The sequence below is a fragment of the Heterodontus francisci genome, chromosome 5 (assembly GCF_036365525.1).
Source record: "Heterodontus francisci isolate sHetFra1 chromosome 5, sHetFra1.hap1, whole genome shotgun sequence".
NCBI lineage: Eukaryota > Metazoa > Chordata > Chondrichthyes > Heterodontiformes > Heterodontidae > Heterodontus > Heterodontus francisci.
Genome location: NC_090375.1, coordinates 31,526,475 through 31,545,155, shown reverse-complemented (window position 1 = coordinate 31,545,155; position 18,681 = coordinate 31,526,475). Strand labels below are relative to the sequence as shown.

The window sequence follows — 18,681 nt, the reverse complement described above, 5'->3', positions numbered from 1 at the left end:
TGGAAGTGGTTCAAGAGTTCACCTACCTAGGCTCAACTATCACCAGTAACCTGTCTCTCGATGGAGAAATCAACAAGCGCATGGGAAAGGCGTCTGCTGCTATGTGCAGACTGGCCAAGAGAGTGTGGGAAAATGGTGCACTGACACGGAACAAAAAAGTCTGAGTGTATCAAGCCTGTGTCCTCAGTACCTTGCTCTATGGCAGCGAGGCCTGGACAACTTATGTCAGCCAAGAGCGACGTCTCAATTCATTCCATCTTCGCTGCCTCCGGAGAATCTTTGGCATCAGGTGGCAGGACCATATCTCCAACGTAGAAGTCCTCGAGGCGGCCAATATCCCCAGCATATACACTCTACACAGCCAGCGGCGCTTGAGATGGCTTGGCCATGTGAGCCACATGGAAGATGGCAGGATCCCCAAGGACACATTGTACAGCGAGCTTGTCACTGGTATCAGACCCACCAGCCGTCCATGTCTCCGCTTTAAAGGCATCTGCAAACGCGACATGAAGTCCTGTGACATTGACCACAAGTCATGGAAGTCAGTTGCCGGTGATCGCCAGAGCTGGCGGACAGCCATAAAGGCGGGGCTAAAGAGTGGCGAGTCGAAGAGACTTAGCTGTTGGCAGGTAAAAAGACAGAAGCGCAAGGAGAGAGCCAACTGTGTAACAGCCCCGACAACCAATTTTATCTGCAGTGCCTGTGGAAGAGTCTGTCACTCTAGAATTGGCCTTTACAGCCACTCCAGTCGCTGCTTCACAAACCACTGACCACCTCCAGGCGCTTACCCATTGTCTCTCGAGACAAGGAGGCCAAAGATACAGCACATTCCAGAACCTCATTCATTGAGTTTATCAGAAAATCTACAATGAAAAATCTCATTTGTATTGGGCAGTAAAGGATATTCATTCATAAATCCATGTTTCTCCAAATTCACATTCTTACATAACATAAATGAGATTTTGCCTCCCAGGATATTATTCCCAAAAATATTTCTTTCTGCAAATGTTAGTTTTTTTAAAATACAAGGTTGCCATAAACAAAGCATTATTTTCTCATGTACCACATCTCTGTTATTACTCTTTCTGCCTTGCTAGTGTTCTACAGCTTTAGCCTTGCCCTTCCACTAGGGTTTTTCAATTCTGTAATTGCCAATATCAAAATCAAATATTTAAAGCCTTAAGGACAGTTCATATTTTGAGTTTATTCCAACAAAATTTGTCACTAGGCAAGGCACTTAATGGATGAGTGCAACATTGTAGTCCCAACACGGTGGTTTCAGTTTCAAATACAATTAGTTGTTTATGCAAGTAGCTAATATATTAACTAATCACAAATGGTTTGGTGGCACTGGCAGCTATGAATACATGTCAGTGTGAGAATGTCTTCTGTTCTCTGTTAAAGTCAAATTAATGACAACATTGAAATGCTCAACTTGTTTACCCTTCAACAGCTCATCATTCATCTGACACACTAACAGTCAGGAATGCACTGCAGCAGCTGTTGGACACAATCGTTTGAAGAGGTTTATATATCTATGGGAAAAGGCAGGGGAATGGGACTATCTGGATAGTTCTTTTAAAGGGTCAGCACAGGCACAATGGGCCGAATTCTCTCTTATTGTGCTGTTACATACCAAGACCTTCAATGTTGTTCCTCCAGTGGACCTCCCTCCCCTCCAGAAGGCACTGACACTTGATGAGGTGTGGTTCACAGTTATCTTCCCATGTGTTACTCAAGTGGCCAGTCTTTTATGAGTAAGCTTGGATAATGTGTATGGGCACAGTGCTGCATTATGGGAAGGAGGGGCTGGGATTCAGGCATAACCCATTCCTACCCTCAGGCAACATCTTTAAGCATGTATTTTCCAGCAGGGATCATGGGGAGGTAATTGAATGGGAATTCTGGATTTTATTTTCCTGTCACTAGGGTACTGAGTCTAATTGTGGTATTCCCATTGCTCTCTGAGATCAGCTAACCAAGCATTGACCATGGATGAACCTCAGAGCTTCCTGGCCTGTCTCAGTAAATACTTCCTCATTCTCTGCATTTACTCATCAAGTTCAAACATTAATATTTATTGTCTTAACGTGGGGCTATAGCCAAATCCCAGCTCTTTAAAACCTATATTAACACTGAGGAACCTAAGCAATTTCCATTTGACTTGTTTCATATGTCCACGTGTCAAAAAGAAAAGCAATTCTTCCTATTTTTAACATACAAATGATGATGGTTACCTGATTCAAGGTCACCCTGCTTTATGGCAAAAACTTGGATTGGAATCGAATAATGCTCTGATTCTAACCGTTTTTAGCTTTTGGAAGGTTAAAACAAGACCTTTCATAAAGGAAGGCACAGTTAGTGCTTATTTTAGAATGCCCATCTTGCTTCTGGGAATTCTCAGTGGTTTCCTGATGCCTCTTTTATGTTACGAATTATGTACTTGTGTCAAGTGCCGCTGACCACGTGAAAAGGTGTCTGACTAGGTAAAGGCGCTGCCTGGATTGGTACTGATCCAAATAGACCATAAGGCCAGCCTGTGCTGAGCTAACTGATCGCAACTGCAGCAGTAATTGGGGTCTACAATTGGCCTCAGTACCCTAGGGGTAGGGTGAGAAAAAAATCAGCTGTAGTTCCCACTCCTAATCCCAATACAATGACCAGCATTAAAAAGTAAAAGTGGAGGTAAGAATGGTATTGGCTTGACTATTATGCAACATAAGAAATGGTAGCAGAAGTAGGCCATTCGGCCCCTCGAGCCTGCTCCGCCATTCAATAAAATCATGGTTGATCCTTGGCCTCAACTCCATCTTCCTGCCCAAACCCCATATCCCTTGATTCCCTGAGAGTCCAAAAATCTATCGATCCCAGCCTTAAATATACTCAATGACTGAACTTCCCCAGCCCTCTGGGGTAGAGAATTCTGAAGATTCACAACCCTCTGAGTGAAGAAATTTCTCCTCAACTCAGTCCTAAATGGCCGACCCCTTATCCTGAGACTGTGACCCTTAGTTCTAGACTTTACAGCTGGGGGAATCAGCCCCTCGGCAGCTACCTCAGGAGTCTTGGATAGAGTACCACAGCCTGCTGACAAGGTTCACATTTGTAAATGAGACCAGAGATTTGCGAGAAACAACACTACGCACTGTGTAAGATCCTGGTGAGCTTTTACTGCCTATGGGGCTGTACTGCAGACAGAGTCAGCAAATTTCGGAGAATGGGGTTTGCGGGGAAAGGATGGGGGAAAATCTTTTATTTTGACCTGTTTACAAGCAGTCAAAACAACCATCTTGCTACTTGTGGATCTGATTGTCAAGCTAAAAATGACGCATGGTTCATTTTCCTTCCTAAGCAAATACAAAAGCTCACGTAATAATATTTTATGAAGGAAGTGCCTCATTTAAAAAAAAGAATGACTGTGTTGAAGTTAATTTTACTCTGAACTAAGGTTACGGGGGGTGAACAATAGAACAAACCAGATGTTGCAAATGCCAGTACGTCCAGGACATGCAACACGAGACAGAAGAGACAATAGCTGAACTAACACTGCATTGTCCAGCAGATGCACACTCTTCGATCAAGGGAGTCGTTTCAGTGTGCGTGGCCACGGGAACAGGAAGGAGCTAAATATAGCCTGACTGCAACAGAGTGATATGTGGGGCAATGTACAAAAAGAATGCGCATTGTGGGATCTACAAATTATACTAAAGACTTGAGTAGACCTCCCTGGAAAGGCCTGAAAACCACCGTGTGGAGAAAAGTTATTGAGACATAGAAGAATACAGCACAAAAGGAGGCCATTCACTCCATCAGGCGTGTGCCAGCTCTTGGAAAGAGCTATCCAATTAGTCCCACCGGCCTGAAAACCACCGTGTGGAGAAAAATTATTGAGACATAGAATAATACAGCACAAAAGGAGGCCATTCGCTCCATCAGGCGTGTGCCAGCTCTTGGAAAGAGCTATCCAATTAGTCCCACACCCCTGCCTTTTTCCCATAGCCCTGCACACTTTTCCCCTTCAAGTATATATCCAATTCCTTTTTGAAAGTCACTACTGATTCTGCATCCTTTCAGGCAGTGCATTTCAGATCATAACAACTCACTGCATAAAATAAATCTATCCCCATCTTGCTTCCAGTTCTTTTGCTAGTTACCTTAAATCTGTGTCCTCAGGCTATCAACCCTTCTTCCACTGGAAACAGTTACTTTTTTATTTATCCTATCAAAACCATTCACGATTTTAAACACCTCTGTTAAACCTCCCCTCAACCTTCACTTCTCTAAGGAGGCTGATCCGGCTTCTCTTCGCACTTATTTTTCAGCAGCTGTCATTTAAAAAAAAATTTGTTCATGGGATGTGGGTGTCGCTGGCCAGGCCAGCATTTATTGCACATCCCTAATTGCCCGTGAGAAGGTGGTGGTGAGCTGCCTTCTTGAACTGCTGCAGTCCATGTGGGGTAGGTACACCCACAGTGCTGTTAGAAAGGGAGTTAATTGAATATGGATCAGGAGTGGGAACTTTCGCAAATTATTTTCTCCTTCCCGATTTTTGCTACTGAGGCCAATTGAAATAGCTCAGCTGTTGCCCGATGTGAGATCAGTCGAGGTGGAGATGGGGACTGACTGGCCTGGACTTTATTACTGGCATGAAAAGAGTAAGCAGACTACAGAAATTGAATTAAGAATCTCCAAACAAACAGCAATTTGTATTGATACAGTGCCCTTTCGCACTACAGGGAAAAGAACAGATTAAAATATTCCTGCATCATGGGAGCCACCAATGAAAATTGTATCACACCCACTGAGCACTGAAGGTAGAGCTACTGAAATTAGGCTTCAGATGGCACAGTTAAACATTCGATAGCACACTTACCAAGCCAGCCATTTGAGAACCTGAACAAGGGTGAGTGGAAATTGCCAGGCCACTTGGAGGTAGATAGCACCAGCTCCGTTTTGATTCATAACTACTCTGATGGCATATTTAACCACGGAGCTACAGATGGACTTCCCTGTTTGGTTGTTTTTTATCTACTGGCTCCTCCCTTTTGTTTAATCTCTAGATGGCCATCATTTGGGGAAAACCAAGTCCTAATTCTTTGTGGTATGAAATCACAGGACACCAGCTCATTAAATCAACATCCCACTTCTTGCCGAAGCTCTTGCATTGTCTTTGATCGACAGGCTCAGTAGTTTTGCTTCTGCATTTTCATCTGAGCTGCGGACAGTTTGCTAAATTGCAAGAACGTATAGAAATATTTTAAAAATCCTTCCCCTGGTGGGTCTGTGGAGATGCGCTGTGTATTAATACTGAGGTTTGATCAGCAGTCGGTGCTGAGATGGCTGATCTTTAGGTGGGATGCCAGTAAAGGTGTTACAAATGGTGTCCGTCCCTGTGAGGTAGATTGCCACACATGGACGTCAGCTCATGTGTTGCTGGGCAATGCCTCCATTTGTTGAATAGCTCCAGATCTTCACTATCTAGACTTGTCTGTGAAGAATCATCTATTGGTAGATGTTCCTGAGGGCTGAGGCAGCCCTTAGACCATCAGGACCTCTTGAGCTCTCCCCTACCTCCCAATGGAGGTGGCACCAGCAGTGAAGGCATGGCAGGAAATCAGGGTGCATAGTCCATGATTTTAACATCCATTAACATTCGTGATATCATATCATATACTTCGAGAGAGGATTATTTCCTCCTGGTTGCAAATGAATCAGCTCTCCATTCTACATATTTGAAACACAGGCACAAAGACATTATTAAAAATTCCCTAATTTTCCACATAATCAGCATTAATGAGAGGATATTGCTTGGGAAAAAAATGGCTGTACCTATTCATTGAGATTTTCCATTTCTTACCTTTCTTCTCCCTCATTGTGTGACTGTTACTTATTTGAATGCTTCAGCAAGTGAAAGGGTAACAGTACATTAGTGTTTAATGAAAGCAGAATGTTACTTAAGTAAGCACAGATCGGATATTGTATTTCTATAATAATCTCATATCCCAGTGATCTAGTGATGGAACTGCCTCCTTGATTCAAGGAACACTGCAAGTGAATGGAACTTCAGCATCCTAGGGTATAAATTATTAATCCCGAGGTCTAGACTAAGGAGTCATTAAGATCACTGAGTGTAATTCTTTCTGCAGTGAAAATTAAGTTGTGTGTTTCAATTGGGCCTATTGTGAATATAATGAAGTCAAAACAAAAAGCCAATTGGATTTAGTAAATATTATTAGCTGGTCTGTGACATGGGAAATGGATGTCATCCCTTTTCACATTGTTGTCAAAAGTAATTACACGATTAAATGTACAGTTCAATATGTCCTTAATGCTCCATTAAAATGGTCAGAAGTCACTTTGTGACTGAAGATTAATTGCCAGGCATTGAACAGATTCCCTATGGACCCTGCACCAAGGAAAGGTCAAGTAGATAAGTTAAAGTGTTAACTCACAGGTTGACAACACTTTGGAACCTAGGAGAGCTATTCTTGTGTTTCACAATTAAAAATGACAAAGGAGATTAATAGGGTTTCACCACTTGCCGTTTAGTTCTGGCTCTCAAATTCTAAGGGGCACTGTTGCATCACTGAAGTACTTTTTCAGGTTGGTTCCACACCAGGAACAGGCCGAAATTACCTCTGTTGCAGTGCTGTCACATGATGGACCACAGAATGTTCACAGATGCTCACGTTATTGTGACAGATGATCAACTTGCCACCTGAGCCTAACATCTGGAATTCCGGATCGGGCACCTGCTTTAGAAGCAGCCCAATTGTAACTTACAGTGAAAATGCGAAATGCCTGGTTTCTATAATGGGTAACCAATCTGTGATGCCAGTTTTATGTCCAGGCATCAAGATGGAAATTACCCCCAGTGTCATTGGATCCTCTTCTGCTTCCAAAGAAACAAGTGCCATGTGAACACTTTAGCTTGGCAACACTGCAACTGGTCTGTAATGAAAACAGACAGAGCTTGAGAACCTTTGGGCCTGACATCCTGTCATTAGACATCGGAGTCACCCACTTACCAAAGTGTGCTGGGTCAGGGAGGTGACTTAATTTAATTATAGATGTCACTTCCCATCTGCCCTGAGCTTAATAAGGGGAAAAATATTTAATCAAAAAAAGTGTCAGCAATCTTCGGCACCTAGGCCTCAACTCCAAGCTGGACCATCCCTTCTGGCAGAAGGCCGATTGTTAGGCCTGCTCTCACCTAAAGTGCAGGCCTGCTGTTCTTCCATCCGGCAGGAGACAAGGAAACTTCTGACCTGGGAGTCCTCTTCCCAGCAGGGTTGCAAACTCTAGTTGGATGTATTCTTGGAGGTTTAATTACATGACCTTTTCCCAATCGTCCCACCCTGGCAAGCAGTCTTTTTTCCCATTTTCATTACTTTTTATAAGTAATAAAGGAAAGTGTTCAAAGAAAATTAAAAGAAAACACTTTTATGGTTTTATTTTTCTCCTGCATTGCTTGCAACAGTGTCCAGGAGATTAATCTTTAACTCCTGGAGACTCCGGGACAATCCCGGGAGATTGGCGACCTTATTCTCCAGATACGGTCCACCTACACCTGCGACCTTGTCTTGGGGAATTGGAGTCCAGCGAAAGGTAATGGAGGAGTGAAGCAGATCAGTCAGTGGCCACGGGAAGCAACAAAGCAAAGACTATGTGGAAGCTTCCAGAGCACGATGAGAACTGGCAAGGATGGATCTGAGCTAAGGCCAGTGTAGAGTGATACATCCCCATGGAATAAGCAGAAACTGAGCCTGCAGAAGCAAGCCAGGTAATGAGATAGAAGCAGTCCAGTGGACAATAGAGCCTCAGTTCAATAAAGACCTTAACAAGTAATGTAAGTGCACTTCAAAACGTAATTTCACGCCAACCAGAATCGAGAGGCTGGTTGAAAGCTTCTGGATCACTGCAGTGAGTCAAAAGAAATCTGTGCAGGTAATATTAATATAACAAAGTAAAACGCATTCTCTGACAGACAAAATAAGTTTCTGTCGCCAGCTGTAAAATAAGCTCAGTAATAAGTTCAATATTATTTACATTTGCAAGCAATCGATTGTTTCCTCAAGAGTATGGTAATTGCAATATTCAGCAAACATGTTCGAGCAGAAAAGGACAGAGTAAATTATATACCAGGCTGCCTTTTTCCCTTTATTGATAGAAGGCAGATAATTGTGTTTCTTAGTAACCACGGTTTTTCTGTTAGTTGTACTTGTCTGTTAGTGGGAGGAGTGGCTTGGGGGGGGGCGGTAGGGGGGGGTCAGATTTACTTGCACAAACTTGTCTGTTAAACATTTATCTAAAACATAAAGTTAGCATTTATCAAGAAGCTTCTTGTATGTGGTACTCTGACCAATGCTCTTTGTTTATACTCTGATTAAAAACTCGATGGGAAGTGGCCAGATTAGTCAGGCAGCTCACCACCAATGAAGGCTCATCCCATTTATCAGCATCTCAGCAAGCTTTTACTTATAGAAATTGACAAGCTTCCTGCACAGTGGATGGAGGTAAGCTATCAGCAGGACACATCTTGAAAAGTTCCTAGTTGCCCATTATGAAGAGGCTGCTAAGCAGAGGCACGATCTGCGGCAGATGTTCAAAATGCTCGGTTCACCTGTCATCAAGGTCACCCAAGGGAAATAGTCTGGTCAGCAACCAGTCCCCCAAGAAAGATCAGACTCGTAATGAAAAAAGGAAAAGCTGGTCATCCTTATTTTCACACTGCGCTCACCAGCATCCTTTGATAAAGTAGCTGAGTAGAGAGGGCTAAATGAATGTGGGAGAGTGCTCAGACTTACATCTATCTGTCCTCGAAAGATACCCGTTTACAGACCTAGCACTGTAGATAGATTAATCACTGTGCTGCATCCTTTCAGACTGACTATCCATATCTGTAATGTCTCCCAATCTATCTTCAGATTGCCTGTTTGTCTACGTATGCTGAACCAAGTAACCTACCCATCTATGCAAGGAGCTGCAGTTCAGCATGTAAATGTATTACAACGACTTAACCAGGAGAGTTCAAATACCACACCTCCAATGAGAATCTGCTGGCAGTCTAAAACATGAAGTCATTTGTTATTTCCTGGTGACTAAAATTAGTCGCTTGGTCACTTCTTCCTAATTTCTATTTGTGTTAATCCCTGTTATGGTTTGGCCTTTCCACCAACACTCCTGTCCTGTACTCATGGCAGAGAGGCACTTTCCACAAGCATACTGAAAGTCCTATGAACACTGCCTTTTTGGTGCCATGGAGTGGGATGCCGTACTGTGGGGCTTACAATTGCTTGTGAATTATGATGTACAGTGACCGAGAGTAAGTGGGACAGCCTGCAGGCCACCTGCGTACACAGGGTAAGTGGCAGGAATGGCTTCTGAGACTGTCTTGGGTTGGGATGGGGGAGAGTGGGGTTTGAGTTGGGGAGGGCTGAGCTTTCTTTGGGAGGCTCAAAGAGTATTTCTGCTCCTTTGCAGAAAGGAAAGGAAAACGAGTTTAAAAAACCTTCCTGCTTCAGCCTCTTCTGCCACCAGATCCTCTTCCCTTTATCTGTACCTGGAGAGAAAGCCACAACAGCCTTGTCACTCAGGCTGACAGTTAAAATTGCAGTCGGGTCCCGATGATGTCATCAAGATCAGGCATGCATATGTTAAGAAAGATTGGGATCAGGTGTGGCCCAAAAAACGTACGTTTGAATCTATTCTTTGCCTTTTCTTGTGGGGCTACAAGGAAAGCTTTGTCCTCCCATTGCCACAATCTTGTGACCGCTGCCCCCCGAACTGCAGGATGGCCTGTGGGAAGGCCTGAAGTCTGATCCCATCACTTAACCTGCAGTCAGCAGGAGGTCTATGTGCCCACTGATTTGCTGCTGCTTTCTGCTGGCTTCCTGCCTGTAATGGGCAGGATTTAACTTTTTGAGCAGAGGGATAGTTTCTAACTCTCAGCGCTGCTCAACTGCCTAAATCTGGCCTGGAGTTAAAATCAGGGCCATTATTTTGTTCAGTAATTGGTTTGTGTGTTTGCTTGTTCAAAGGAAATTGCTGCCAGGGAAAAGACTTGCATTTATATAACACCTTTCAAGACCTCAGAATGTCTCAAGGTACTTTACAGCCGATGAGGTGCTTTTGAAGTGTAGTCACTGTTGTAATGTAGGAAAAGGTGGCAGCCAATCTGCATACTGTGGGCTGGATTTAACAGCACGCCCAGAGATGGGCTCGGAGGTCCCATAGAATTGCAGTGGGAAGAGGGGCCTGTCACCTTCCCATCGTACTGCAATTAAGTTGGGGGTGGGAAAGGCCTGTCATCAGCCACTTAAGAGCCTCTTCCTGCCACCACTGGAATTAAGCCAGTGGTTGTGCAATCTGTGGCCCACAGAGGGGCCCTGGCAGAGAACAACGCACCTCCCTGAACAATTACCCCCCCCCCCAACACTTATTGCCCTCTTACCCTCCACACAACACCCCCACCCCCGCATCACCGGGGCCTGCTGGACTGGCCCCAGCGACCCTGCCTCACTTCCCTCAGGTACTTACTGGGCTTGGTTCCAAGGCCTCCTGTAGTACTGGCAGTGGCCATCGCTCCTGCTGGAGCTGCTAATAACTACTGAGCTGCCAGTCCTCTGATTGGCCGGCCGCTTTTGGAGGTGGGACACCTGTCTTTAAAGTGATGGGGACCCTGGCGCCGGGCAGTTAATTGCCCAAGCACTGTTAAATAGAGACGGGGTGGGGGCTCCGAATGGCTGAGGTGGGGTTCACACCACCTTTTTGGCCAGGCACCAGAAGCCCCGCTGGCTCCACTAAATCCAGCCTAGCAAACTCCCACAAACAGCAATGTTACAATCATCAGATAATCTGTTTCAGTGATCATGTTGATTTTTAAGGGACACTGGGGATAATGGTGTCTAGACCTGCCCAGCAGCAGTGTATCTATGATATCACCAGCATAGGTTGAGGTGAAAGTCAGGTGAGAGGAAGCTTAAGTGTAGCATAAACAGCATGGACCAGTTGGGCCGAATGGCCTGTTTCTATGCTATAAATTCTATGTAATAGCATACTCTTCGCCCTGTAACATCCAGAGCAGCTGGGAATGATTGTTCTCCATAGACAGGGAGTGGTGGGTGCAGCGCTGTTATGACCCAGATATCCTGTAGCAACTGCTACAATGTCAAACACTTATTTAACACTAATACAACTGGGTCACATGAATCCTGCTGCCTGTGCATGCTGCTGTTGAGTGAGGGAAGCTGAAGCTGCAAACAAGCATGCTAATTAGAGTTCACTCGCATCTGACCAGCGGTGAAATTGGTGATTTATGGAAGAAACTGAAGAGGCAGCTGCTTCCAATCACTGCAGTAGACTGCATGATCTTACCATTTTTATATTTTTTCTACCCTTCCACTCTTCCTCTGCTGAAGGCATTGACTCCATGTTTCCACACCATTCTTCTTGCCTGTGTGTGGATATTGGCCATGGGTTGTATCTTGGCACGGCACAACTAAACCAAATCCTGATCTCACCTGCTAAGTTTTCACATCAAAACCTAGGGGTGTTAATGAACGATTGCAGTGGACCTATTACGGCCCCCAGGTGAATACAGTCAATTCACTATGGGCCAGAGATTGATCCTTGGACCTTCCTGGTCTGTATTGCTCTGCTGCTCATCACCTTAACCAGCTGAACAATCGGGGATCAAAGTATTCTTTCTGCAACTTAAATTTGCTGGAATTAGACAGAAATATAATTTTATTTTGCAACTGCATTTGAGACCCCGCAGCAGGATGCAATTGCAAAGGTTTTTCCGCTTCTGTGCCCCTCCTCTCAACTCTCAATTTTCTGCCCATTTTGGAGAACCACAAGCTCTGTGTGTTTAAATAAGAGGCACAGAGAAACTTCTTTACCCAGAGAGTGGTTAGAATGTGGAACTCACTACCACAGGGAGTGGTTGAGGCAAATAGCATGGATGCATTTAATGGGAAACTAGATACGTGCATGAGGGAGAAAGGAATAGAAGGTTGTGCAGATAGGTTTAGATGAAATTGGGAGGAGGAAGGCTCATGTAGAGCATAAACGCTGGCACAGACCAGTTGGACTGAATGGTTTGTTACTGCACTGTAAATTCTGTACAAAAATGCTGCAAATACACATCTCCACTAGGAGTTAAAAGAGAAAAATAGGTTTATCTTTTAGGTGCAACCTTGCATCAGATCTACACTTCTAACATTTTCCGTTGTAACTTTGGAGAGCCAATTTTCCACCTTAGAGCTCCTAGCACAGATCCCAGCCTACTCAAGCATGTTTCAGAGATCCAGATGTGCTTTAAATTGATATTTGGATCATCATGCATCTCAGGCACTCACATTCCCCGCTTGTGCTCCCAACTGGCGAGACACCCTACAGGAGACACAAAATCAGAAAACTACCCCTCAGATTTAACGCTGTTTTCTTCTCCTGCCCATCAGAACTAGCTGGAAAAAAATTTCAGACTTGAAATTTTAAGGACTGATTTTCTTTTTAGTTCTTTCAATGAAAAGCCTGTCTCTGCACAAGTTAACTGCGTGCAGATGCACCACTCTACACTGGAGAAGTGGGATTGATAAGTTTCTTTGTTTAGCACGATAAGGTGTGTTAGATGTCAGGCAGAATGCACTTCTGGACAAAGTGCTGTCCTATCAAATTGTTTTTCATATAAAAAAGAGAAATATTTACAGAAAGCATTGCCAACCCTGCAGGGAAAAGTGTTTACCCTTACTCAAGTTCTTCAAAAATACAAATACATTATTTGCCTACAAATTCCCCACTGTGGTTCAGCCAAAGGGGACTGATGATTGAAGTGGCCGTCTCTCTTCATTGTCACTTTTAATGTGCTGTCATTGCTCTCTAAGGGTGCCTGGAGATCCATTTATAATGTCTCTTCCTTCATTCATTGTTCTCCCCAAGCAGCGGATAGGTTAAGCAATTCTACAGGCAAATCTTTTTGAGGAATGCCTTTCCCGTAAGGTCATTTTACATTTTCAGTTCATTAACTTCCCTTGCCTTTTCTTACTATTTGTCAACAGCAAGAGCAGAGAGTATGTAGATTAGTCAGTGGGCAAGCTGTCCTGCATTGTACTGACCTGCACTCCTTGAGCTACAAAGCTAGATCATAAGGCCATAAGATCATAAGAAATACGAGCAGGAGTAGGCCATTCATCCCCTCCAGCCTGCTTCGCCATTCAATAAGATCACGGCTATCACATCACAGGCTGAAGAATCACATTTGAAGTCACAGATTCAACTTTAACAAAGATTTTAACAAGCTTTAATAAAGACTTCTGTAGAGTTCTTACTTACTGCTGCTCACTGTGGCTGCATAGCCTATCTGACCTTACAGTAATCCCCAGGTCAGGTGTTTTCCCCAAAACATTGAGTTCCTTTCAGTTTCACTTCTAAGTACCATCTAGTCTCTAATACTCAAGCCCACACATATAATCATGACATTCCTCCCTAATCAGACTAAAACATGTCCATGATTTTCCTAACTCAATGAGTAAGTGAATTTCTTCAATGACATTTGCTTTCAATGGCAGTGTTCGACATACACCCTTTTTGTTTTCAACATAATCACAACACAAAATCTTCATATCACTTTGATGGTCTCCTCTTGCGCCGTGGTCTTCCTGTTGTCTCAGGAACTCTGGTCACCACATCAGGATTAGGAAATGTCGTCGGCCCCTCTGGCACTGATGTTTCTCCCTCTGAATAGCAAGCTGTCTGTCTGCCATCAGCATCACTAGCTTGGACATCTGAATTGCTGGATGTCACCTTTGCCTCAGCTTCTACATCTGATTCATCTGCTGTTGTGTCTTTGTCACCATGATACTTTTTGACACATGAAGAACTTCTGTCATACCATACTCCTTCTGGCGACTGCACAGTCACACTGTTTCCCTTCTTGGCAATAACCATGTATGGCTTGGGATAATATGGTGTATCCATTTTACTCAGCCACTCCTGTCTCAGCAATACTTCATCAGCTGGCTTCACATCAGACTGTCTAGGTCTCCTTCTGTGTTCTGCATAAAATTTTGCAGCACCCTTTTACTGAGCATCATGCTCTCGAACCTCCTGATCAACTCCAATGTCCCTCAGCTCTGGTATCTTGATGTGTATTTTCCCTCCAAATAACAACTCAGCTGGGCTCTTTCTCATCATTGTATGTGTAGTTGCTCTATACTTGGCCACATACAACAACAATATTTCTTTCCAGTTTTACCTTCAACCTGAGCAAACCTCATTTGCTTCTCTAAGGATTTGTTTTGTCTTTCTGCTCCCCCATTTGCTTGTGGCCATTTAGGTGTTACTCTGTGATGGTGAATGCCTGTGACTTGCATGTAATCTGCAAAAAGGTCTGTGAAATGAATTGTGGCCCATTGTCTGAATATAAAGTGACTGGTAGACCATGCCTTGCAAATATTTCAGTCAATACAAACACCGTTTTCTCTGCCATTGTAGACTTCATTACCACATAATAACAGCTGTAATAGTCAATCACCACTAGTCTGGACTCTCCTGATGGACCTAAGAAGTCAACTGCTACATCCTCCCATGGTCCAGCTGGTAACAGTGTGCTGCGTACTGGTTCTGGTGGATTGGGTCTGCTGACAAATTACCTTCCATGAGAGGTTTTGACAAACTGCCCTACATCTTTCACCATCCCTGGCCACCATAAATTGGTTCGTAAGTTTTGCTTAGTACCAACCACTCCCAAGTGACCTTCATGAGCCAGCATTACCATTCTAGGCCTAAGCTTTTGTGGCACTGCAAGTCTGTTACCACTTCCCACAATTGTGCACAGTTCATCTCGTATAACAATGTATGCTCTGAACGGGCAATTATCCCAATTTCCTGATTGGATTCTCTGTCTGATGTCATTCAATTCTAAATCTTTGACTCTCTTTCAATCTCTCTAGTTGTCATTGCTCTGGGTGTAGCATGAACTGCCACAAACTGCACGAATGATTCAGCTTCCTTCTCTACTGAATATCTGTGTGTTTGTCCTTCCACTGGCTCTGTGATGTCTTGGTCAATCAGTTCCTTGATCTTTGCCTCAACTTTCCCTCTTAGACCAAAATGTGTTCCCGTACAGGCTGAGCTACAGGCTTCACGTCCTCGTCAATTTTTAATCTCACTTGACATTTGTGCAACTTCCCAATTCCTTGAAACACTGGTCCAAACTCCTCTCGAAGCTCCACATTGGATTGAAAGTGAATTCTGTGAAATCCTACGTGTAGCACCCCAAAGGCTTGGCCAGTTTCTCTACTCAGCAGAGGCTCACCATCCTCCTCAATCACTACAAATTCTGCCTCCACACTCTGATCCTCAGCTCTTACACTCGCAGTGAAGCATCCAACAGTTTGAAGTGGGGTTTTCGCTGTGTACGGATAAAGCTTTTTGACACATTTTCACAATGTGCACTTGATTCTCTTTTGTCTTCAGTTCCTCCCACCTTGCTCTGCTGATGACATTACTGTCACTGCCTGAATCTACAATAATCACTTCAACACCCCCAATAATCACTGGAACTTTCTCATAGTTGCTTCCATTGACAGAAAACATGTATCCACGATTGCTATTCATGTCCTCCCTCACTGCCACTGCCTCTTAAACTCCTCTCACAGTTGTACTACTTCCATCTCTTTCCTTTACATGGTTTGCCAGACTTCCCACTCTGTTCAGCTTTGATTCTGCACTTCTTGGCAAAACGGTTTCTGCCCTCACATTTGCAGCATATCTTTCCCTTGGCAGGGCAACAATCATCTTTCCAATAGTGCCCCAAGTTGCTACATCTGAAACCCTTTCTCTCAGACTTTTGCTGTTTACGTTTACACGTACCTGGATTACATTGTGTCACTCGATTAATCTCAGATTTTATTGTGCTGATGGCGGAAATGCAATCAGGTTTCATGCTGTGAACTCGTCCATGCACTGCTTCCAATGCAGCCGCTATTTTCAAAGTGTCATCCAACGTTAAGTCACCTCTTTCCAGCAGCCTGTGTCTCATCTTATCTGACTTGCAACGTTGGACCACCTGATCCATTATCTGGTTATTCAGATCTGTCGCAACATAACAACATCATCCAACGCCTGCCTGAAACATGTCACAAATTGGGCTACTGTTTCCCCCTTTTTCTGTCTCATTTGACAGAAAACATGCCTTTGGAATGTGGCATTTGGTGTCACCACTGCTTGTTCATAATCTGCCTTTTCTCCCGTGTCAGGCACTGTCATGTGTCATGGAACTTTTTTTTCTCCTCTGTTTAAAACAGTGTGCCTTTAAGACTCTGTCTAAAGACAGAAAGAGAAGCTTTTAGATTCTTTGAGAACAGTGTACCACAACAAGCCTGTTCCTTAGGCAACAGCAGGAGAGAGAGGTTACGTTCTGTAATTCTATCAATTTAACTGTGTAGGGACTGACTAAAACCCGATGATGTGTGCTGACTAAAAAGAAGCTGTCTATATCTCAGCAGAAAAATCTACATTGAGCTCAGACTGTTTGCCTAAGGAGGAAAAATCCCTGGAAAGAACATTTTCATTGTTGGAGGTAGTAAATTTGAAACTCTAAGAAGTCTCTGCCACAGAAGCGACTCTCTCTAATGCCTGTTTGTGTTTACTGGAATTCTCAGTAAAGTTTCTGCCGAAAGACTGCCAGTTTAAAAATCCAAGTAGGCCTATTGCTGTACTCCTCATTGTAAGAACTGTGTGACGCCTGCTGCAGCTAAAGTACTTTGAACGCATACTCTTTAAAGACTGTTTTGCTGAATTCGCCTGGAGACTTCAAGTGGCATCTGATTATTCTACTCTGGGACACCTCATCAACTGGGAATGTAACCCACCAGGACTTACAACCCAGCTACTTATTTTATTCCTAAGAAACACCATTTTTAAAAAAATCAGTTAACCATTGGCTTTTGAATGTATGTGTGTGTGTGCATGGGGGTTAGAATAAATAAGAAGTTAAAAGGTCTTTAGACATAAATTTACCTTAATAGTGTTTAAAATATAGTTTATTAATAAATAGTTAATTTGTTGTTTAAAGATACCTGGTTTGGTGTATTTTTATTCTGTGGTTTAATAAAGTGTTTAATTTGGCTAATTTCTGGTAGGTGGGGAAACTTTAATAATGCTGTGCCCTGTAGATTGATGGGATTGAATTGACATTGTCTTGCTCCCGCCTCGGTCGTAACACTTGAAAGTCCCCCTCTCTGAAGCACCTGCACTAAATAGCAATCAGGTCCATTGCTGCACCTCCATCGCCCTGTTCAAAAGCAAACTGCGACTGTCAGCATACACTTTGAACTCCTCCAGCCACGCGTTCCATTTCACACTGACAGTACTGGCAGCGCCCGTCAGATCAAACAGCTAAATTCCCCAGACTGCAGACATATCAGCTCCAGTAAATGCCATGACACAATCCTAAATATCTATGAATTTGCCTCTGTATTGTTTGGCTTTATAACCTCGTTGCCAATGTCACATCACATGCTGAAGAATCACACTTGAAGTCACAGATTTAACTTTAACAAAGATTTTAATAAGCTTTAATAAAGACGTCTGTAGAATTCTTGCTTACTGCTGCTCTCTGTGGCTACAAGGCCTATCTGACCTTACAACAATCCCCAGGTCAGGTGTTTTCCCTAAAACATTGAGTTCCTTTCATTTTCACTTCTAAGTACTCTAATAGTCTCTAATACTCAATCCCACACATATAATCCTGACAATTGCTGATCTGATTGTGGCCTTAACTCTACTTTCCTGGCTGCCCCCCATAACCCTTGATTCTCTTGTCTGTCTAACTCAGATCCATGGAAGCAGCATTTAAAGGGAGGACAGTTGAACTTAGGTCCAGGCTTAAGAACGGATAGCTGCATTGTACTTTTTCCTTTAATCATTCATGGGATGTGGGCATTGTTGGCAATGCCAGTATTATTTGCCCATCCATAATTGCCCTTAAGAAACTGGTGGTCAGCTGCCTTCTTGAACCGCTGCAGCCCCTGTGGTGAAGATACTTTCACTTTTATGTTACGTAGGAAGTTCCAGGATTTTGACCCAGCTATAATGAAGGAATGGCAATATATTTCCAAGTTATGATGGTGTGTGACTTTCTGTGCCTGCATGCTGACTTTTTGTGTTTCGTGTACAAGGACATCCAGATTCCTCTGTATCACAGTGTTCTGTAGTCTCTCTCCATTTAAATAATATTTGGTGTTTTTCTCTTCTTCCTATCAAAGTGGATAACCTCACATTTTCTCACGTTATACTCCATCTGTGAAATTTTTATCCATCCACCTAAACTATCTATATTGCTTGTATTCTCCTCACAGCTTGTTTTCCTACTGTTATGAGCAGGTGAGGAAGGGGTCTCAGGCTCCCCTCTTGCCCCTTTCCTGGTTTGGCCGTAACAGGGTTTATCTTTTAAACCACAGTGATTTTAGTTTACCACTCAGTGAGCCCCGGGCTCACTGCACTGTAATTATAATTGCAAATGAACCAATCAGACAGGTTTTCTTAGGTTTAAACAAGCAAGATGTAAGTTTATTAGCCTTATCACTCTACCTCGGTCAAAACTACTAAAATACGTGACACAGCCACGCGAGCCTGCATTTGAGAGAAACACACACACAAATGGGGGGGAGAATT

General features: G+C 43.5%; 1 protein-coding gene and 1 long non-coding RNA gene across 6 annotated transcripts in view; one reads left to right on the top strand and one right to left on the bottom strand.

Annotated features, from left to right (window-relative positions):
• The window catches only part of LOC137369797 (uncharacterized), a 142,414-nt gene extending 137,464 nt beyond the window's left edge, over positions 1-4,950 (bottom strand). The window contains exon 1 of the long non-coding RNA XR_010975014.1: positions 4,874-4,950. This is a non-coding gene — a long non-coding RNA (uncharacterized lncRNA). The remainder of the gene's footprint in view (positions 1-4,873) is intronic.
• LOC137369795 (receptor-type tyrosine-protein phosphatase mu-like) overlaps positions 1-18,681 on the top strand; it is a 991,520-nt gene that overhangs the window by 269,771 nt on the left and 703,068 nt on the right. Inside the window, exon 1 of one of the 5 annotated variants that reach the window (XM_068031280.1) lies at positions 9,290-9,363. The exons of the other annotated variants lie outside the window; for them this stretch is intronic. The gene's annotated coding sequence lies outside the window, so the exon portion shown is untranslated. Of the gene's footprint in view, positions 1-9,289; positions 9,364-18,681 lie in introns of those variants that run through there. 5 annotated transcript variants of the gene reach the window in all.